The sequence below is a fragment of the Lithobates pipiens genome, unplaced genomic scaffold (genome assembly GCF_037356315.1).
Source record: "Lithobates pipiens isolate NorthernLeopardFrog02 unplaced genomic scaffold, aLitPip1_a1.2 Scaffold_27, whole genome shotgun sequence".
In the NCBI taxonomy this organism is placed as follows: domain Eukaryota; kingdom Metazoa; phylum Chordata; class Amphibia; order Anura; family Ranidae; genus Lithobates; species Lithobates pipiens.
In genome coordinates this window covers 153,488,931-153,506,821 of record NW_027507788.1, presented here as the reverse complement: position 1 = coordinate 153,506,821, position 17,891 = coordinate 153,488,931, and the positions used below count along the sequence as shown (strand labels likewise).

Below are 17,891 nucleotides of genomic sequence, written 5' to 3'. Positions count from 1 at the left end.
AGCCTGTGACCAACCTGTCTAACAGTATGCATTTATAATAGAGGTTAGCTGCATAAATTTGCAAATGCATACATAAGCTACGGAGCACCGACCAAGACACCCTGGTATCCGTAGTCCAGACTTGAACAGTCCCACCCCCACCTGGGCTGTTTGAGTCTGAACAGAGCAAAGGCAGAGTAAGCCATAGACACAGCTTATGGAGCATGCACACATTAGGTGGCAACACTGCAGAGGGTAGATAGCCCTACAAACTGCTGCCACCACTAATAGCAAGGCCACTGGCAGGATCAACAGGTATTTTTTGTTAAAAATCTATTTACTGAGAAAAAAAAAGAGAAATGGCACACAATTGCATTGAAAAGTACTGCAGAGACTATAATTGTTTTAACATTATTAACACTTTAACATTTCTAAAGGTTATTGTAATTTTTGAGATAAAGGTGAAGTTCCACATCAGCCCAGCCCTTATCTCTGATTTCATATGTCTTCTCATGAATAAGAACACACAAGCATCCTCATTCATTGGAGTACTCTGGCAGAAGGAAGAAGACATGCCCACCAGCTGCCCTAGCTGTATGAACGCAGAGACATTGCAGTCATGTGACTACAATGCATTATAATTAAAAAAAAAGGTACAAACAGACAAATTAAAAAAAGTTGTAGACATAGCAGTGGACTTATATTGTTTAATGGATTGTGAGGAATTAATTGACCACAAGCCTTTTTTTTCTACTTTAAAGCAAAACTTCACTCTTTTTAAATCCTTATGCAGTAAATAGTTAGGAAATATATAATGTTTACTTGTTTTAAACATTTTTTTTACATTTCTTCATCTACTTCCTGGTTCCAAGCATTGGCAAATGATGTCAAACTTCCCAGGAGTCTTCAGAAGGGAGGAGGGGTTTTCTCATCTAAGCACACCCTCCTGCCAGCATGCTTGAGGCATGGGCAGATGGATTTCAAGAAGTAAATGCTACATAAATTATCTGCCCTTACTCAAGAAGTTCATGGACAGAAATGCTAGGGGTGTTTTTCAAAGTGATTTCTCAGAAAAATAAAACATGAAGACATGGCTGGAGGGATGAGTCTGCTTTGGATATTAAAAATGATTTAAATAGCGTTTTTGGTTTGTGGTGCTCATATGCATTTTAGTTCTGCTGTAACTCTTTCTTTTTCATTGAGGTTGCTTATCTTAGTAAGGCATAGCATAGTAAAAAGAAATCTAAACAAACTCACGTTGGGTTGGCATAGTAGAATTAATGAAGTCTAGACAACCTATGTAGGCGATGGTCTTTAGAATGTCCTGGGACAACAGTAATTACAGAGATCATCTATTAAACCATTATTGCACATGTCTAAATCACGTGGGGTGCCAGAATATCCAGGGGTTGAGGGTAAAACTTGTGTTAATGAGTATAATTGGAGAAAGAACAGGTATAATCATCTTCTCCAGCCACGCGTGACATCACCATTAGAATTGTTTAATGTTAAAGTGAATGTTGGAGCAAAGTCCAAGGCTAAACCAAGAATGATTTAAAGGGTCATGTTTTTTGGGGGTTTTTTTTTTTTTTTTTTTAGGTACTTTATGTGCATTTGCATTCTGCTGTGTTAAAGTGAGTTTGTATATGGTTCTATAGTGCTGGGCGTACGTTAATAGCGGCTTAACAGAAAAAAAAAACTGCACTGATTAACTCATCCACACACTCGAGGTGGATAGGAGAATCCTCCCCACTGTGCTATTGTATTCTGACAGTGGTGAGACTCCCCTGCTGTCAGAATACACAGACAGGGTTGCAGCTAATCATCGCAGTCCCTAATTGAGCATTTTTTAACTGACAGGGCTGTCGAACAGTGGATCACCTTCTTTTTAACTGAAGTGGCCACGCATGGATCGAAATTTGACCAGTTCAGCAGGGGTTGATCCATGACCACTTTAGAGTACTTGTAAACCCTGATATTACCAAAAGCATTGGGACACCTGCCTTTAAACGCACATGAACTTTAATGTCATCCCATTCTTAGTCCGTAGGTTCAATATTGAGTTGGCCTATCCTTTACAGCTATAACAGCTTCAACTCTTCTGGGAAGGCTGTCCACAAGGTTTACGAATGCACCTATGGGAATGTTTGACCATTCTTCCAGAAGCGCATTTGTGAGGTCAGGTACTGATGTTGGATGACAAGGCCTGGCTCACAGTCTCCGCTCTAATTTATTCCAAATGTGTTCTATCGGGTTAAGGTCGGGACTCTGTGCAGGCCAGTCAAGTTGCTCTACCCCAACGTCGCTCATCTATGTCTTTATGGACCTCGATTTGTGCACTGGTGTGCCGTCATGTTGGAACAGGAAGGGGCCATTGCTAAATTGTTCCCACAAAGCTGGGAGCATGAAATTGTCCGAAATGTCTTGGTATGCTGACTCCTTAAGAGTTCCCTTCACTGTAACTAAGGGGCCAAGCACGAACCCTGAAAAACCACACCATAACCCCCCTCAACCAAATTATTTGGACCAGTGCACAAAGCAAGGTCCATAAACACATGAATGACATGAATGATCAAGAACCCAATAGAACACCTTTTGCGATAAATTTGAGCGGAGTCTACAAGCCAGTTCTCCACATCAGTGCCCAACCTCACAAATGCGCTTCTTGAAGAATGGTCAAACATTCCCATAGACACACTCCTAAACCTTGTGGACAGCCTTCCTAGAAGTGTTGAAGCAGGTGTCCCAATACTTTTGGTAATATAGTGTATACCCAATGAAGTGACAAACAAAGCTGAAACTCCTACTTAAGTTTTTCAGGGATGGAGTTTGCGCTGGACTGCCTCAATCAGTCATAGGTCAATGGAAAGGTGATGATGGGAGGAGTAAGAAGAGTTCTCTTCCAATTATTTATGCCCAGCTTAAAAAGAAGGTGAGCCCCTATGGAGGCTTGAGCTGCTACTTTTGGGTATGGCTGTAAGGTAATTTACACATATAAAAGGTAGGTAAAAAGGAGTTCCCGATATCCAGGGAATGCAAGTGGGAAGGTGAATTTGTAATCGTTTATTGGACGGAACAACAAGTAATCAAGCCAATGTGTTTCAGGAACAAAGACTTCCTCAGGGCTGTTGCTGCATGCTAATAATAAATGGGACAGGATCCTTAACAGGTGTGTCTGTAACGCCAAGATCAGAACAAAGCTTGAATGCTGCCTCTGTAAACACAGCCAACATCTATCTTTCCAATCTTGGTGTTACAAACATACCTGTTTGGGATCCTCCTCCTTTTTGTTATTAGCATGCAGCAACAGCCCTGAGGAAGGGGAAATCTTTGTTTCCCTGAACTGCGTTGGCTTTAACACTTGTTGCTATTTTCAATAAATGATTATAAATTCACCTTACAACTTGCATTCACTGGATATTGGGCGCTCCTACACACGTTGTACTTTTTTATCTGCAACCTCCTTCTTTCTACAGCCAAAGTCCATAATTTATAAAGCTGTCAAAAAAAAAGGGGTGGAGAGCTGAAATAACACTCAGTGAGGAGAGCTCTGAGAGCTGATTGGAGGGAAGGGGCACACCCCTTCACACAACACAAAGGAACAAAACTGAGACTGTCAATCAGCTGGAGCTCCCTCCCCTGTCACCTTTTTTCTCTTGGTGCCAGAAAAACTTGCCAGAAGTGATTTATACTGATAGCAGAGGAACACAACAGCAGACAGAAATGACACATTAAACACTATAGAGGGCTATGCTTTGTTCATATTTCATGTCTGAGGTTTACAACCACTTTAACCACTTCCCGCCATCATCATCATATGACGTTGTTGACTTTAAGTGGGGATATCTGAATGATATAACAAAAAAAAGAGGGAAGGGAATCAATAAAGTAGGGTACATCACAGTACCAACCGGTATTTATCCACTTAGTATGAGCGGGACCCAGAGACCAAAAAAGCATATGAAAAAATGTGCACTGTCAGAAAGACGACACAGTACCAAGTGCCACATAGTGAGTCCTGGGAAATAATTACCAGAATAGCATAATGGTGATTTTAATATAATTTAATAAAAAAAAGACCATTCATTAAAAATACAGCAATTCAAAACCTAACACTATAAATAGTCTGGGGACAAGGACAAACAATAAACACACACAAGACAAACAATATACGCCACAAAATAAAGTATTGTCACCAATATTGTACTCTGTATACAGATTGAGGTAACTACATCACCAACCAAGCATATATCAAATTGAGTTGAGAGCAACGGCTGTTGCAATGTCCAAAAAAATGCAAAAGGGTATATAGTGGTCCGTGGCTGAATTGGCGGGGCTGTGTGACAGGATCAGTCCAAGAGGTGAGAAAGAAAAGGAGGTACAGACAGAAAAGCCGTATAGATGGGATGGAGCACCCAGCAAAATAATCCTGGGGAAAACAGTGGACACAATTGCAAGCCAAGGATCTCTGCCCACTTGGGTTGGATATCCAGACTTGTACAGGAACAGAACAAGCAAAGGCCCTCTTTGCTATGACATCATGATGAGCAATGGACAGGCATTAGAGCCAGAGCCGGTACGGGGGGGGGGGCGGGGGGCTTAAGGGGCAGATGCACTGGGCAGCACAATTTATTGGGGGTGGGGAGGTGCAGTGAAGCGTCCTTCTAAAACAGCCATCACTAGTTTGCTGGGATCGCGGGTTTCCCCAGTGACGCTGCTTGTGTGCGCTCCCCCTGTTCCTTACCGCAGGTCTTGGATTTGAAAGAAGAACAGCTCGCACTCACAGGTCGCGAGTAGGGATGTGACGTAACGTGCGCTCCCCGCCCTCCTGCTACTCGCGGTTTCCAAGTTCTGGCTCTGCATATCTCGCAGCTTCCGCTCCTTTGGTATTTCAGTTATGCCCTCCTGCATTCAAGGTATGTGGGCCACATGTTAACCAGTGATCACTAATCAGCATATTTTTATTGTGCACACTGCTGGGCATATTTTGTTAAATGTCACGCTGATGGGCACATTTTTTTATGTTAAGGGGCACTCTGATGGACACTGATGGACACATTTTGGTGTGCCCATCAGAATGTCCCTTAACATAAAATGTGCCCATCAGCGTGCACATTAAAAATATATCCATCAGCATGCACATTAAAAATACACCCATCACCGTGCCACTTAAAATAAAATGTGCCCATCAGAGTGCCCCTTAACATAAAAGGTGCCCATCAGCGTGACCCTTATTTTATGTTAAGGGGCACGCTGATGGGCACATTTTATGTTAAGGGGCACTCCGATGGGCATATTTTATTTTAAGAGCAACATTGATGGGCATATTTTGTATTAAGGGGCACTCTGATGGGCAGATTTTACGTTAAGGGGAAAAGTTTTGTTGTGCCCATCAGAGTGCCCCTAAATATAAAATGTGCCCATCAGGGTGCCCCTTAACATACAATTTGCCCATCAGCGTGTCCCTTAATATAATAATAACAAGTATATTCTTGTTTTGAAACAACATTGATTCTTTCTTAAAAAGGGGGGGGGGGTGCAGTTTGCCATCTTCGCCCTGGGCACCAAATGGTCTTGTCCCAGCACTGATTTGAGCTAACACTAGGTTCACACCTATGCATTTTTTAGTTTTTTGCTGTTTGCACAAACGCACTACAGTCTCTTTAACATGGTTTTCTATGGCACATGTTCACATTTATGTGTTTTTCAGCTAGTGCGTTTTTGGAAGGGATCCCAGAGCAGATTGCGTTTTGTGTGTAATAGACTTCAATGGATCGGCACCAAAAATGCAAGTGTTGTGTTTTTGATGTGTTTTTACATGCGTTTTTATTTTTCAATACCAAACTGTGAATAGCTGGTTAAGGAGCGGTCCAGGAAGTGTCTTTAACAACCGATTGGCCTCCGTGTCTTTAGCAACCAATTTTAGATTCAGCTATCAGCAGGGAAAAAAAATTGGGAAAAAAACAACATGCCCCCCAATCCATACCAGGCTCCTCGGGTCTGGTTTGGATTTTGAGGGGAACTCCACACCAACATTTTTAAAAAAATGGCATGGGGTCCCCCCCATATCCATACCAGACCCTTATCTGAGCATGTAGCCCGGCAAGTCAGGAAAGGGTGGGGATGAGTGAGCAGTCCCCCTCCCTCCTGAACTATATCAGGCTACATGCCTTCAACATGGGGGTGTGCTTTGGGGCAAGGGGGGATCTGCCCCCCAAAGCACCTTGTACCCATGTTGATGGGGACAAGGGCCTCTTTCCCACAACCATGGCAGGTGGTTGTGGGGGTCTGTGGGGTGGGTTGGCTTATTGGAGTCTGGAGGCCCCTTATGTGAGTATGGGGTACATAGTACTCCTACTTATTCACCAGTGTAGTGTAAAAATTACAGTAGGCAGTTTTTGAAAAACCCTTTATTAAAAAACAAAACAAAAATAATGTCCCTCAAATTAAATCTAGCGGCTCTTTAACAGGATAGGAGATGTTGTGTGTCAGAGCAAAAAAACACAAGACCGATCACGGCTCTGCACGCCCCCAGGGGCACGCACGAGTGGCTTATCCTGCTGGATGTCATATGCCGCCCCGTCACCTTGTGGACGTCATTCCACAATAGGCCGGTAGGGAAGTGGTTAAAGAGAAAAAAAAATCTAAACTCATGAAAACTGCCTGCAAAAACATGGGTTCAAAACACAAAACGTGCTGGAAAAATGCATTAACCAGAGCCGCGTAGATTGTAAACCTAGGGTAAAATTCGAATTTGTGCTCATACACCTGAACGTTAAAAGCTTAGGAACTTCATAACCCATATTTCTTTTTTTTTTACAAGGAGGTTAGAGTGTTCAGTCCTATGTGTGAAATCTGATTGATACTATTTGGAAGAAACCAGGTGGGTTCCAGGCCTTCAGTCAAACAAGCTCATCTTTGTTTTATAGCGGACATATGTTCTGCTAAACAATCTGGCAGTGATCTGCATTCATATTTGATTAACTAATGTGATTCATAGCCCTCACTGTTTGTCCATCTTGAAAGCAGACTAGCTGCTAAGAAAGGCTTGGCTTGCATAACTCCTTGTTCCCTGGAGAAGGTCGCGGAGGAAAAATAGTCTGAAGGAAACCGTTAGTCTTAAAACTTTTCAATAAAATTTATATTTGATAAATAGCAATGTGGCTGAAAAACCCACCCAAGGGAACAGAAGTTGGCTATGCATCAAAAGGACTTTAAGAAAAATATTCACATTGCATGCAATATCTGGCCAGGTCTACCATAAGGGGTGAATTATATATCTCTACCCACTCCTTGAGACAGCAGATGGAGCAAGAAATACAAAGGTGGAATTTAAAAGCAGATTTCATGTCTCGATAAGCCAACGCTCTGCTAGTTGTTTCTTACTGTTCTACAACACTTTGGCTTACAAGTTATAAAGTATATTGAACAGTAAATGGTTGTTTAGGGATATATGAAATATTGTTTTCAGGCTCTCTTTCCTTTTCCCCTGGTGATCTTGCTGGTAACACATAGTGCAGAAAGTTAATCAATATCACTAGAAGCTTGTTTAAAATGGCCGTCAGCTTTCGCATTAAAATCTGTGTTTGATATTGCAGAAATGGAGCAAAATGGTACAATTAAGGTTTCTTCAAAGCTTGCAATTCTGCAAATGCTTTGAAAAACCTTACCATACATACCACTCATATACAAGCTGAAACCCATAGAAAAAAGGCCTTTCTGTACTAGGGTGGCAACGCTTACTTACTGTACTGCATTCTATGGAGCAGCAGCATTGTCACCCTACCCCAAGAAGTTATTAGGACTTCAGAACTATTTTCGCTCTCATCTCAGTAACATAAAGAGAAGGAAATGTTTTTGTTTTTTTAACCCCCTAGATATGGCGGAATTTTAAGGGCACTAGTCCATATATAGTTAAAATATATAAAGTTTATTTCAAAAATAAGTTTTCTAAAAAAAATAAACAACACTTTCATTAAAACACAACTTGTTCATCAAGCCATAGGTATTACGAACAAGCGAGCACCCAGACTGGAGGGATGGAACAGGGGGATCCACACAGTTATGTAATATATGAAGACCAAGGGATAAAGGCCACCTATTGACATGCTAGCAGGACCACTGCTAAAATGTTTTGTATGGCATATGCTATAATGCAACAGATATTACCTTATATATAGACCAATATACCATAAAACACATTTTAGAGGTCTTCATATAATACATATCTGTGTGGATCCCCCTGTTCCATCCCTCCAGTCTAGGTGCTCACTTGTTCACCATCTATGAGGTATTGATACGACTCTCCCCACCCCATCCAATCAAGTATTACATGTTTCTCTAGTAAGCTCCTGATGAAGTGGACCAAAGTCCAAGAAACGCGCTGAGTTCTACAGAGATTTTGATATAAAATATATAATGCTTAAAACTCACAACTGGACATAAGTCTGTATGCTGTAATGGCGTGTTTGGTGTAAACCCCTAAGGATTGACAAAAAAGTTCTGTTTTACTTAAATGTTGTTTATTTTGTCAGAAAACATATTTTTGTAATAAACATTGTATATTTTAACTATACAGTATATGGACTAGTACCGTTAAAATCCCACCATATCTAGGGGGGGTACAAAAAAAAACAACTGTTTCTTCTCTTTATGCTTTCAGATTGGGATGTGCCATTTTAAAGCCAACCAAGTAATTTATTCATCTCAGTAACATAGGAATCAAGGATTTATTGAGGGACTTTAAGAACACATGGCCTGGTAAGGCTAGTAATTCCATCACTTGGGACTTTAAATGAAACTGTGGCCCGGTAAGGTCACACAGTTCCATCCCTATCAGTCATAAAAAAAAAAGAGAACATGGGGTGGGACTTTTTATGAAGCACGAGAATGCAAAAGAGTAATATTGGTGAACCTGCTTGGATATTTATTAACCAGAAGTTACAACCGGATAAAACACATGTAAGCATGTAGTCAATGTACAATAGTACAATAATAATACAGTGCATAAAATCTTCAAGACAGTGTCACAAAATATAACAGGTAATATCCTTCCAGAGTGCACCAAAAATGGTTGGGTAAAACAGTAATAATAGATAATACTTGCAGAACCTATGACCTTATTGATCCTTAAAAAAGGATCTTTTTTTTTATCTCAGTAACATAGGTGGAGGTGTCCTGTAGTCTACAGAATTAATTTGGGCAGGGCTGTTAACAATGCTCGACAAAACACTGCAGAGTACACAAGGTAGCACTGGATTTCTGGTAGGATCAACAGGTATTTCTTTGCACAACAGATATATGAAAATGTTTAATAGTATATATAACACACAGAGAACAAATAAAAGAAGTGGATTTTCATGGTTTACATACACTACAAAGTGGAACCTTAGCAAAAATACAAAATTTGTGAGCTGGAAGGTTTTTTATTTTATTATATAAGAGACATAGTTATGTCTCTTCTGCAATAAAGGATTTTGACCCTCCTAACAAACTTGTCTACAGTGTATGCTGAGCTGCGCACGTACAATGTGCTGTGTACAGCCTGAGCATTTTCTATGTACACCTCCCAGAAGCATGTACAGGAGTTACATTATCTCGGCTTGGCTAATCAAGATGGTCGAAGATTTTGAACAGAAGAAAAAAATAAGATGTCAGTGGTGGTGAGGAATCTTCAAACAACAAATGAAATTGTGGCACAAACAAATGCTAAAGCACCATCTACATAAGTTAGCCTCTACCCCCCAGATAAACATAAAGAGTAGCTTTATGAACTACCTACATAAAAAGTTTATAGGGAGTCCATAAAAATCCCATAGGAAGGGTTCTGTACTTCAGTAGGCAGTTCCACCCGAGACAGGAACGGATCTCTGAAATTTGAAAAAAGTAACACAAGGGGGCGCCAGCAAAGCACAGTATCAATGGGTTTATTACAATTAAAAAGCAGAGTGTAAACTTACAGAAATATAAAATCAAAGATCTTATCCTCAACCATGCCACATTGGATGGAAATCGTCCACTGTAAGTGAGAACACACTGTTTGCTGTCACAAGCGGCTCTTTCATCCAGTGAGGTATAGCTGCAGAAAAACTGTTTGATTTTATATTTACAGGTGCATCTCAAAAAATGTAGAGGCTCCGGTTTCAGGTGTTTTGAGTTAATTAGCTAATTAGAGTGTGACACCATGAGTCTACAAAATTTAACTTTTTCACAATATTCTAATTTTATGAGATACTGAATTTTGAGTTTTCACTTAGCTGTAAGCCATAATCATGAAAATTAAAAAGAAAGAAATGCTTGAAATATATTACTCTGTTTGTAATGAACCTATAAAATATATGAGTTTCACGTTTGGAATTTAATTACTGAAATAAATTAACTTTAATGATATTCTAATTTTTTGAGCTGCACCTGTATATGAGATTGCACATGGCTCCATAAATGCTGCACTTACTTGTGTTCCTTTTTGTAGTGATGAGGAACCTTGCAGACATCACATTGATAAAGTGATGGCTAGTATTTTTGGCCTTTCATTGATCTACTGGACCTAGCCCTCCAGATAAGGCTTATGAACTATAATTCTAATAGAAAGAGAGTCGTGACCATCCCGATAAAATGATGCTAGGTCTGCAGTATCAGGCTGGTGAATCTTGTTGCACCCATTTCAAAAAACATTCCACAACTCCCTACACCGAAGCAAGGTCATCAATAGCCCTTGTACACACGGTCGGACATTCCGACAACAAAATCCATCGAAACTTGTGTTGCGTACACACGGTCGGACAAAGTTGTCGGAAAATCCGACCGTTCAGAATATGATGGCGTTATTTTGTTACGACGGGACTACGTTCAGGCTAGTAGCCAATAGCTTTGGTCTAGGAATTTGATCTGAGCATGCGTGGCACTTTGTCCGATCGGAATTCTCTACAAACGATAGGACAAAGTCCCATCGGACCATGTTGTCTGAAAATTTTATAGCTCAGCTCAAACTTTGTCGGTCGGATATTCCGGCGGAAACAGTCCGATGGAGCCCACACATGGTCGGATTATCAGACAACACGGTCCGATCGGACATTTTCCGTCGGAATATCCAACCGTGTGTACAAGGGCATAGAGTGATGGGAGGATAGACTGCTACACAGAAGGGTTAATAGAAAAAAAATCTAAATTTTCCTTTTAAATGTTTGTGAAAGTAAAACTACAGGCACATTATAAAATTAGATAAGTTACGCAACGCATCAGAAAAACTGCCCTTTCTGATTTCATCTAAACCCTTGCACTGTTATATGTTAACTGTTGTTCCTGCCAGTAGAACCACTGGATTTTCACTTCCTGCTTTAAGGTGACAACACTTAGCTTGTCCTAACAATATGACAGCTCAATTGTCATGCTTACAACCGTTATTTCCACAATTACAGAGGTACAAGCTGATCCATGGCATGGGCATGGCTTGCAGCATTGCTGCTATTACTATACTAAGCCTGTAGATTGTCAATTAGCACTTGGTCGTACCTAGGTCCACCTTCCTACTCACTGATCACAAGACACTTATACATCTCCTTTTACTCATGGAAGATATAGTTTGTCAAGCAGCTCTGTTCAGCCCCTCTCCCTTTACCTGGCGGTAAATCATAATATAACCGTGTGCTGATCACATCAAACACACGTCAACAACTAATTCTAGATATTAAAAGCTAATTCAGAAAGCATTATTTTTCCAAAATCATCTGTTGAATAAAAATGTTTTTTCTTTTCTTACCAATAAAAAAATAGAAAGCATTATTTTACTGAAAGGTATTAAGACAGTCAACAGTAAACACTTCCAAACATGCTTGGGACAACATAAAGCTATACTTAGACAAAAAGTTAACGAAACAAAGCAAAAACACAAAAAAAAGAAACAAACAAACAAAAATAAAACTGGCAGACTCAATGGACTACTCAGTCTTTTTTTTTGCTGTCACTTTTCTATGTTTCTAACTGCATAAAAGGTAAAAATTGTTTGTTTTCAAGTAATTTTATTGAGAGTAATTTTGCTTAAGCTAATTGGGCACCTATTCATTTCATACAAAAACGCTTTTACATAGACTTAAACATCAGGTCCTTACAAATCCAAACCATAAGAGGGTTATTCCTTATTTAGTGGGAAAAGCCATGCAAATAATTTCTACTTGCCCCTGGCCCATACATGGATTTAAACACAGAAAGAGTGAAACACAGTCTGGCCAGGACTGGCAAATTTGACATGTGTACCATTTACATGATGGACTGGTTAGTCAATGGGAGGAGAAGCTGCAATTGTACTGGAGTCTGACCTGTATTTAGAAAGCTCATTGTAGTTTGTACACCTTCTGCATTTGTCCACCACAAACCCACATAAGCAGTAGTCCATTCTAGATTTTAACTTAAGGACCAAGCCTCTTTCTGAGATTTGTTGTTTACAAGTTAAAAAAAAGTTTTTCTTTTGCTAGAAAATTATTTAGAACTCCCAAACAGTATAATTTTTTTTTCTAAAACCCTAGCAAATAAAATGGTGGTCGTTGCAATACTTTCTGCCTCACCGTATTTGTGCAACTGTCTTACAAGCGCACTTCTTTTTGGAAATTATTTGAATTAAAAAAATAAGACAACAGTAAAGTTGGCCCAATTTTTTTTATATTGTGAAAGATAATGTTACGCCGAGTAAATTGATACCCAACATGTCACGCTTCAAAATTACACCCGCTCGTGGAATGGCGACAAACTTTTACCCTTAAAAATCTCCATAGGCGACGTTTAAAAAAATTCTACAGGTTGCATGTTTTAAGTTACAGAGGAGATCTAGTGCTAGAATAATTGCTCTATCGATTGCGGCGATACCTCAAATGTGGTTTGAACACCGTTTTCATATGCAGGTGCTACTCATGTATGCGTTCGCTTCTGCACGTGAGCTCGTCGAGACGGGGCTCGTTTAAAAAATGTTTTCAATTATTTTACCTTTTATTTTTACACTGTTTTTAAAAAAAATAATAATAATTGTCACTTTTATTCCTATTACAAGGAATGTAAACATCCCTTGTAATAGAAAAAAGAATGACAGGACCTCTTAAATATGAGATCTGTAGTCAAAAAGACCTCAGATCTCATATTTAGACTAAAATACAATAAAAAAGTAAAAATAAATTGTAATTTAAAAAAAAAATGGCCCTTTAAGAGCTGTGGGCGGAAGTGATGTTTTGACGTTGCTTCTGCCCAGAAATTGTATGGGGACGGGTGGGGGCCATCTTCCCCTCACTCATCTCCATACCCAGCTAGTGACAGGACGTGATCACGTACCAGAGCCGTTGGCAGCGGCGGAGGGCACCGGATCGGGTCTCCCCTCCCGCTGCTGATAAAAGTGATCTTGCAGCGAATGCGCCTCAGATACCACTTTTATCTTGTAGCGGACTGCCTGCTGAGGAAGGGGATACCGGGGTTATGGCAGCTAGCTGCTGCCATAACAATGATATCCTTCTTCAAACAGCCAGCGTAAAAATGTGGCAGGCGGTCCATAAGTGCTTAAAGTGGAGCCCCACCCAAAAGGGGAAGTTCCACTTGTTTGCACCCTCCACTGCCACATTTGGCACTTTTTGGCGGGTGGGTGACTGGTTTTGACAAGCACCTGCTCCCACTTCCAGCTCAGATCAGCACCCCTCCTTCACCCTCAGGCCGCGTACACACGAGGGGACTGTTCGCTGAAACAAAGTTTCAGCGGACAGTTTTTCGGAATTTCCGAAAAACTTTGTTCAGCAGACTGTCCGCTGAAACTGTCCGCTGAAAGCCCACACACGAGCGGACTGTCTGCCGAAACACTGTTCAGCGGACAAAGTTGAGCGAACAGTCCCCGCGTGTGTACGCGGCCTCAGTCTTCTGGGATATATCACAGGTCCCAGAAGACTACGGAACCATTCACAAGGCACATGCGCAGTAGCAAACTGACTGTGAAGCTGCAAGGCTTCAGTTTCTGTTTCCCTTACTTCAGATGCCAGCGCCTGCACCCAAAGTTGCTTAAAGAGCTGGCTCGGATGAGGACATCGCTGGATTCCTGGACAGGTAAGTGTCCTTATACTATAAGTCAGCAGCTACAGTATTTGTAGCTGCTGACTTTAAATTGTTTGGGGGGGGAAGCCTGGAACTCCTCTCTAAGCGGTATTCTCTAACCACAGTTCTACGAGTCATGGAAATTAAAATCTGTCAAAGTCACATGACTTGCTTCTTCTCTTATCACAAAATGTTTTCTACAGCATTAGCCACAAAACATTCCAATGGGCATCATAAGCTTTATACCACAGCCTGCATTTTATGCATGGCACATAAAATGCAACACTGCAGTGCCTGTTGGAGAGAAGACAAAGGTCGCTATGCTATAAACAGCTCCCTCCTTCTCGCTTTAAAACTTCAGACAATGAGGGAAGGGGTAATGCCACGTAGAAGGTTAAAACCAGGTAAATTTCAGCTTGTGCCACTGAGCTCTGTATAAAACAAGCTTTTCAAAAGAGAGGCTAAGCAGCACTTAAAAAAACTTCACCAGAGAGCTTAAAAACCACTAAGAATGTGAGCGCAGATATGTATTGTAAATAACCATTTGGAAATGTTTTACAGTGGTAGTGTTAATATTTCGTGCTAAAACATATTTTTTCTTTAGGTTTTATAAGTTGATGTTGGTTAATTTTACATTAATTGGATACACCCCCATCAAATCATTCTCTGCAGCTATTACCTTTTTGTACCACCACCACCTCCCTTTAGAATGTAAGCTCTATGAGCAGGGCCCTCCTGTATCTTTTGTACTGTACTGTAATTGTGTTGACCCCCTTATACATTGTAAAGCGATGCATAAACTGTTGGCGCTATATAAATCGTGTATAAATAAATGGCAAAGGATTTCCAGAACACTATGGGTTAGCTAAAACTTTGAGCTGTTGTATTAGGAAGTAGACATTGCAATGAGTCATTTACTTGTGTACTGTATGTACATTCAGTTTGAATGACTAAGCTATGTAAATATCAAGATTTTTTTGGGAACAAGGTGGCAAAGAGATAGAAAAAATGTGAATAGGAACTTTTTTTCGGTAAAAAAAAAAAAAAGCTTATTGTGTAACGTCATTAATTACTTGTATAAAATCTGTATTTTAGCAATAAATATTTAATTCAGGGTACTATATGATACTGTGTTCACAGAGCATTCTGGGATTTCTAATAAAGCTGCCAAGTAGCAGCTGCTCGCTTGTGGACTGTCTCTCTGTAACTGAAAACCATATACAGTTGTATGAACGGGAGACAGGGAGAGAATGCGTCACTTCCTTGACATCTGTGTGTGTTCTGAATAGAATTGAACAGTGGGAGATCCAAAATACTCTATTTACAGAAGTGAAGAACTGCAAAAAGTTGTATTCAGCAGACTCTAGTCTAGAGCTTAATATACTGAATGCACATGGTACATTTTAAAGCGGGAGTCCACTGGGACTCCGCGTTTTTTTTTTTTTTTTAAAAGCCAGCAGCTACAAATACTGCAGCTGCTGACTTTTAAAATAGTGACACTTACCTGTCCAGCGCGCCCGCGATGTCGGCACCCGAAGCCGATCGCTAGGTCGTCTGTCGGGTCCTGCCGCCGCCATCTTGGGTATGGGAATCAGGAAATGGAGCCTTTCGTCTTAATTTCCCGGTTCCCTACTGCGCATGCGCGAGCCGCGCGGCGCAATCCGGACGGTCCCCGCTGCCTCTGGGAACTGTGTGTTTCCCAGCAGGCAGCGGGGCACTTGCGCAAAGGGGCGGGCAGTTGCGGAAAGGGGCGTAATCTACGCCCCTTTCCGCAGACAGCTATCCCGGAAGTGGGTGCAGTTACCTGGATTATCCAGGTAACTGCACCCCCCTCCCCCCTGAAAGGTGCCAATTGTGGCGCCCGAGGGGGGGGGGGGATTCCGATGAGCGGAGGTCCATTTTAGGGTGGACCTCCGCTTTAAGTATTCACATGCATTATATTGTGTTTGCATAACAAAAAAATACACATTTTAATTTTCTGTCATCAATGTGGTAAAGAAAATTTTACAAAATCAATAGGAACTGCCTCGAGGGGCAACACAACAATCACAAGATGTTTTCTTGCCCATCAATTTTAGAAATTCTAAGTGACCTTAGAAATTGTCAGCTTGCTCACAACTGTCCATTAGGTTTTCTCACACTGTCTGCATGCTTATTCCAGGTCAATGATTCAGTGCAGGATAAGGATGATAGCTCAGGAACATGCACTTAAAAAATAAAAAAAACAAGTCAGTAATGGCAGCTCCCATATTCCTATCCTGATAGATTCCGTAAAGAACAGAGATAAGCCAGAGCCATGGCTAGTGATATCGGGAGATCAAAAGACATGCATTGTGCTGTTTATATACTAGGCATATATGCATATGAGTAAAAAAACAATGCTTTGAGGATAAATCAAAGCTTGCATCTTTTCAAGAACCCCACATCAAAAAAAGTATAAAATATTGAAGGACCCAAGAAGAAAATATTTTAAAAAGGTGCAGCCAAATAAGAATTACATATGTAATAGGTTATATTTAAATTTCTCACCTACAGAATTTTAATAGCTAAACCAATGTTGCTGAAATTTGCATTGAAAAATGTTGTGTTTCATTTTCTTATGCAAGATTCAGTGTTTATATAAAACATATATATATATATATATATATATATATATATATATATATATATATATATATATATATATGTGGGTGTTTCCCTCCCCGGTATTAGGGAGTAGGCAGCAATCTGGATAAAGTCATTGGCTACTAATCACAAATTCACAAGACTTTTTTTTTTTTAATTAATAAAATCTTTGGTATGCGAGCTATCATAGATTTCTGATGCGTTGCTAGGTAATTGAATCAGTACCACATTGACTAAAAATAGCATCCTTTTTTTTCTCCCACCTTAACCTGCTCTGTTTCTGAATGGACATTCACAGAGTTATCATAGAAACCTACAATAGGATACAGGGGCTCTGCTTTGTCTTAATTACTAAATTATTCTAATTTTAGACTGATAGTAAACTTCTCAAAACTTTCAATGTGATCTAAAAATAAAATTTCTGCTAAAAATACTGTCCGCCTTTAAATTCTATTTTTTTTCCTAGCAAAGGACAATATATTCATATTTGGTAAATAATAATATATATATATATATATATATATATATATATATATATATATATATATATATATATATATATATATATATATTTGCATTAGCATTTTCTGTTCAGTAGCTTCAGCTATTATGAATAAACTATGCATCTGTTGGATAAACACATGATTCAAAAAATAGGTGAACATTAAAAATGTACATAAAGGCATGCTTATCCTAGAAAAGTCAACAAAGCAGAAAGAAAAAAATATATATAAAAAAAATCTAAATGTAATATAGTAAAAAGGAGAAAAAAAAAAAAAGCACAATAGATAAATTGAAAAAATGTTGCACTTACATTTTTTTCCAGCAGTGTTTGAGCCTCCTCCGTCTCTTACTCACTCCTGAACAGCAATGCAAGAGGAGAGATCTGCTCAAGAAAAAGCTGCAAATCTTTCGGTTCAATAGGAGATGTTGAGGATTGAAGAAGGAGGAGCGAGCAAGACTTATGGCTTAGTGGCCCCTTATTGGAATGTGAGTATTACTGCTTCTGTTGTTCACAGTGATTGACTGGAGGATAATTATTTGCTCCCTTTGGGAGAATAATAATATAGAGTAATATTATACAACCAGACTGTGTTGGGAGAAGCATTCATAAACTCATAGGGGAAAGAAAATATAAGATTTGAAAAGCATTGGATTCTGTGCAATTACAGCACAACGTGCGTGGAAGTGGTTTTGCCTCGCATATAGCAAAATATAGTATATTTACA

General features: G+C 39.9%; 1 protein-coding gene across 1 annotated transcript in view; it reads right to left on the bottom strand.

Annotated features, from left to right (window-relative positions):
- The window catches only part of LOC143934237 (putative glutamate receptor), a 92,631-nt gene extending 75,003 nt beyond the window's left edge, over positions 1-17,628 (bottom strand). Inside the window, exon 1 of the mRNA XM_077457677.1 lies at positions 17,477-17,628. The gene's annotated coding sequence lies outside the window, so the exon portion shown is untranslated. The remainder of the gene's footprint in view (positions 1-17,476) is intronic.
- Positions 17,629-17,891: the final 263 nt, after the last annotated feature.